This window comes from Sinocyclocheilus anshuiensis, unplaced genomic scaffold, assembly GCF_001515605.1.
Source record: "Sinocyclocheilus anshuiensis isolate Anshui unplaced genomic scaffold, SAMN03320099.WGS_v1.1 scaffold442, whole genome shotgun sequence".
NCBI lineage: Eukaryota > Metazoa > Chordata > Actinopteri > Cypriniformes > Cyprinidae > Sinocyclocheilus > Sinocyclocheilus anshuiensis.
Window position 1 is genome coordinate 290,066 of NW_015542354.1, and position 6,108 is coordinate 296,173.

A 6,108-nucleotide genomic window follows, 5' to 3' on the forward strand; every position below is an offset into this window, starting at 1 on the left:
TTGAACTATTTTTAGAATTTACACAGAAAAAAAAAAGCATTTTATAAGAGAAGTCACTGACTTTTTGCGACAGGTGGGATTGAGCTTATTATTGAGGTATCCGTAAACGGCAATTGAGTGTCGTATAACTCTGACTAAAATTCGAGGTCGAGGCTGTAATGTGATTGGTTATTAAGACACACGTGATCCAAATTAGCCGTTACACTTTCTCCAATAGTAAGTAATACAGACCCTCTCATCTCCCAATAGTAACACAATCTCTGGCTAAACTCTGTAGGACTATTGCTGCATTCCATTTGTAGTCAGAAGTTGGAAATTCCGAGTTCCCAGTAAGAACTTTTAACCGGACAGAACCCCCCAGTCAGAGTTCCGACTCGGAATCTCGGAGGAATCGCAACAACTCCAACTTCAGAATCCAGTATTGCTGCTCAGTGCATTAACAGAAGAGAAACAGCAGTAATATATTGTTTATTTGCATTTATGTTTGTATGTTCAATAAACTCAGTAGTACTATCCAACCTCTATTTGTGACCCTGGACCACAAAACCAGTCTTAAGTCGCTGGGGTATATTTGTTGCAATAGCCAAAAATACATTGTACGGGTCAAAATGATCGATTTTTCTTTTATGCCAAAAATCATTAGGATATTAAGTAAAGATCATGTTCCATGAAGATATTTAGAAAATGTACTACTGTAAATATATTAAAACTTCATTTTTGATTAGTAATATTTGCTAAGAACTTCATTTGGACAAATTTAAAGGCGATTTTCTCAATATTTTGATTTTTTGCACCCTCAGATTCCAGATTTGCAAATAGTTGTATCTTGGCCAAATATTGTCCTATACTAACAAACCATACATCAATGGAAAGCTTATTTATTCAGCTCTCAGACGATGTATAAATCTCAATTTCGAAAAATTGACCCTTATGACTGGTTTTGTGGTCCAGGGTCACATTTGTGGACATGATACTATGGCGTTATCTGTGCAAAATACCTCTTTTTATGTGTTTTTAATTGGCTGGTTTTGCTAACAATGGACGCGTCCATCTTGGTTTTCTGACTTCTCTACTGGAACCAGCTCCGACATCCAACTTTCAAGGTAAATAATGCAGCATATGTCCCCTCCAGGAGTTTGACACCCCTGTAACAGTCCTTGAATTCATGTTTAGGTGGTTAATTATTTTCCCCATATTTTCCCGCTTTTTTCCCCCGTAATCAAGTTCAAGATTTGATCTTAAAATAAATTTAAACAATTAATTTAATAATTAGCAACTTTAATTAATTAATGCAATTACATTTAAAGGAATATATCAAACAATATTTAAAAAACTATATGTCTAAGTCCAAAATTTCATATCTGCGTAGGTATTTTTGAATAAATACTTTGTGACCGGTAAAAAAGTAGTAATCTCCCAATAGTAACACAATCTCTGGCTAAACTCTGTAGGACTATTGCTGCATTCCATTTGTAGTCAGAAGTTGGAAATTCCGAGTTCCCAGTAAGAACTTTTAACCGGACAGAACCCCCCAGTCAGAGTTCCGACTCGGAATCTCGGAGGAATCGCAACAACTCCAACTTCAGAATCCAGTATTGCTGCTCAGTGCATTAACAGAAGAGAAACAGCAGTAATATATTGTTTATTTGCATTTATGTTTGTATGTTCAATAAACTCAGTAGTACTATCCAACCTCTATTTGTGACCCTGGACCACAAAACCAGTCTTAAGTCGCTGGGGTATATTTGTTGCAATAGCCAAAAATACATTGTATGGGTCAAAATTATAGATTTTTCTTTTATGCCAAAAATCATTAGGATATTAAGTAAAGATCATGTTCCATGAAGATATTTAGAAAATGTACTACTGTAAATATATTAAAACTTCATTTTTGATTAGTAATATTTGCTAAGAACTTCATTTGGACAAATTTAAAGGCGATTTTCTCAATATTTTGATTTTTTGCACCCTCAGATTCCAGATTTTCAAATAGCTGTATATGATACTATGGCGTTATCTGTGCAAAATACCTCTTTTTATGTGTTTTTAATTGGCTGGTTTTGCTAACAATGGACGCGTCCATCTTGGTTTTCTGACTTCTCTACTGGAACCAGCTCCGACATCCAACTTTCAAGGTAAATAATGCAGCATATGTCCCCTCCAGGAGTTTGACACCCCTGTAACAGTCCTTGAATTCATGTTTAGGTGGTTAATTATTTTCCCCATATTTTCCCGCTTTTTTCCCCCGTAATCAAGTTCAAGATTTGATCTTAAAATAAATTTAAACAATTAATTTAATAATTAGCAACTTTAATTAATTAATGCAATTACATTTAAAGGAATATATCAAACAATATTTAAAAAACTATATGTCTAAGTCCAAAATTTCATATCTGCGTAGGTATTTTTGAATAAATACTTTGTGACCGGTAAAAAAGTAGTAATGTGTCCACCAGATGCACACTTCAGAATCTCACCAGGAGTAATAATTCATCTGTGTAATTGTCACATAATGTTTTATAGTATAGTAAGGAAGTATGCATAGTATTCTCAGCCTACTTTGATTTTATTTGATTGGCTGGCTTCTGGGAATAAGGGCACACAGGTGTAGTTTATCAGTCCATCTGAAAACATTGTCATACAGGTACAGCGAGTACTTTTGTGTTGTGAAACAGTCTGTAGTTTTCTGTCTGTTGTATTATAATAAATGACATGTATGAGCAAAACAAACTGCGATTGATGGATTCACAATTTAGCTGGATGGCTTGTGATATGTGTGATAGTTGTGATATGAATACATTTTTGCAGATGCAGATTTTGCAGATGCTCTGCTAAATGTTTAAACTAGTTGTTCTAAACTGAGTCAGTTTATCAGTTGAAGAGTTATTTTGGGATCAGTTCTCATTTTAGAGTTAACTCTAGTGGAGAGATGGAACGCAGAACAAATTTAGACAAAAAAATAAGATGCAGGATGTAAAAACAACAGGTGGAGAATTGAAAGGTTGCAGACTCAATACAGAAAGTACATTTGACCTACAGGGAGATTCATAAAAAGTGTGTGTGCACTTGTTTCTGAATGCTGTTTGCATTCTCATGTTTGTGGTCTGAACTCATTTCCATTAGGATCTTGTAACCTTTTCCTCTCACTCATTTTCCCACATTGTTTTTGCAGAAATGTTCTGTTTATTCTTCCTCATAGGGATCCATTGTGGTTTTACTGTATGTCTTTACATTAACTGGCCATGTTTGACACTCTTTGTTTAAGGAGAACTTGGCTGATATTTATAAATCATTACTTTCGTGTTTTGGTACAATGCAGCCCATCTCAGGCTGATATCCAATTTGTGTGTACTTGACTACAGTAACCAACTAAGAGATATTGTATAGCTCCTGCTCTGTATGGCGTGTAGGAAGGACATTCTGACTCAAAATATGTTTTATTATAAAATTACTCCATAATAATAGACCAGCTGTCATTCTGTGACATACATAGACAGGTGTGTGGTAGAATACTGAACTTTTCTGGAAGGAGAAGGTGGTTGTCATAGCATGCACTAAAATAGAACCAGTGGACACAATATTAAAATGTCTATTATGCATGAAAGATGAAGATTCAACAATATTGAAGAAGCTGAACCATATTGTTAGGTATACGTTCTATAAATCTTAACAGAGATGACTCACATTTGTTTAGGGGCTTGAGAATTATAGCACTTAAAGAAATAAGAATGTTTTAAAAGATTTACTGGAGTTGGAATTTAAAGCTGACATTATGCAGATGGCTAGTATTATTAATAAAGATATTTTGGGGGAAAGAAAAAAACAACTATTTAATATAGTAAAATAATTAAAAAAGGCCTGTGAACAGACATTTTGGGAAATACACACACACACACACACAGAGAGAGAGAGAGAGAGAGAGAGACAAGAAAAGCAAATAAAAAGAGGAATCTCTATAAAAAAATGCAATGTAAATAGAATGTAATATTAAATTGAAAGATGTTTGTAAGTCATATGATTTTAATCTCATAAATTGCGCACTACACGAATGAAGGGATGAATATCCGGATGCCTTTAAAGACTGGAATCAATTGAGAAAAGTTCAAGAATGTGACAAATGTGGAATATATTAAAATACCAGGAGGCATTTGTTCTTTCTCTTTGGTCAGTATTGTAGGTTCTGTGGTAGTGATACCATGAATAAAGCACACAAAGGCAATTTCCATTGTTGTGTAACGTTCCAGTTTTAGAAAACTGCAGCGTGAGCTAGTTTTATCACACTAGACACTACCCAGAGAATCATTTGAAATAAGCTGTTATTTGTACACGCAGAAGGAAATTGAAGAGTGGAGTGGCTGCATATCCATGTGTATTAACGTGAATGCGTTTGTGGGCATGGAAATGGCTGTGTTGAGCAGGCCAAGTGCACTGCCATTTTGTAAATGTCACAAGTTAGCATTACGGATCAGTGTCTTCTGTTGACCTGAGATTGTTTTTCTCACTGGGTCACTGATATTTCAAATTATAGTGCCAAAGCTTCAGCCATGATTGGTTTTCTCATTTACCCAGTAATGTATGTGTGTGTGATCAGTGTGTATCAGCCCACACAGAGCTCATTTCACACGTTCTTGGAGTGTGGAGGGTTCACAGTGCGGCAGACATTCGAGCCCTCTCTGGTATCTTTAATTGCTCATTTATTTTCTCTCATTGCTCTAAAATATTCTTTGCTATCTCTTGATTGTAAAGGTGCCTTTCAATAGGGCTGCACTGAGGCTTCCATTAACACACTGTGTTCTCTTCTTATCCGTTTCGAGAGAGAAAATAAGAGAAGGGCCATGCCAAGGGCTGCAGGAGGAGATAACACGTTTGTACAGAGGCCTCCATTAGAAGGATAATTACTTGGGCCTGGAGTCAAGACATAGCAATGGCTTGGTTAGATATTTTATCGACAAAGCAGGAGAAGAAAATTATCCAGAGGAAAGAGATTCAGGGGCTCAAAATATCCCAAACATCACATGCCCAAAAGTGATGCATTAGTGTGCACTTAATCCTTTAAGTTGCACTTTCAGTGTGCATTAGGTTTTCATGGCTTTTAGTGCTATGCCCATAGTGTATTGTGAATGTATTGTCCAGTTAATTTCCTCATTTCATTAAGCTGTAATGTTGCTTTCCATTTGACCATAATGGTTTCCAAGAATGAGCCCTGTGTACTAGGGATGGGAAGATTCCCCGATTCGCTCGGTGCATCGGCATAAAAAGTTAACGATGCGATGCATCGGTTTAAAAAGTGTGGGCTACAAGCTGTCATTTATATCGCGATACACCGTTTATAACATATTTGCATCGGTAAAAACCGATTCATTTATATATAATTGCTAGTGGATGCGCTATACTTTTATTATTTAGAAAGTGACCTATAATCTGTGACCAATATTTTATACGTAGATTAATTTCTCCTCTCTAAACTGTTTCTCAAGCGTGCTCTCTCATCACCACTGCTGATGCGTGAATATTACGCATCACAGCACCACGGAGTCCCTAGGAAAAACTGGGATTAAAGTCCAAAACCTCACTTGAAATAACCTAACAAATCAATCGGGGCTAAAGCGGTTCCATTAACGACAAATTAAATTCACAAAATCTCACTAATTTGTGCACGCTTATTCTTAAGCAGACCTTAATCGATCATGGATCAAATCGATCCACCATGACAAACAGCGAATATATCTGTGCTGTTTAATGCATTTGAGACGTTGTGCTTTCCTCAGTGCATAACTGACATGTCACAGGTATATTTTTCATCTGTAAATGTTAGAAAGTCATGCAAACATATTCATTTTGCTGTCAGGAGAGCAATGAGCGCTGCTGCGCGCATGCGCGCTAAACAGACGGAGCGCAATCGAATAGGAACGCAATAATTCTGAGTAAAATATACATTTTGATAAAAAACAATGTTTTTGGACATTAAATGTGTCTTTTGTAGAATTTTAAACCTACATGTAAAGTGTATTTTTATGATAGCAGTAACTGTAAGTGGACTATTTTAATAGGTAAATCAAATGTAAGCTAGTAGGCTACTAATTACTAAGCTCAAATGAGTTAATATGT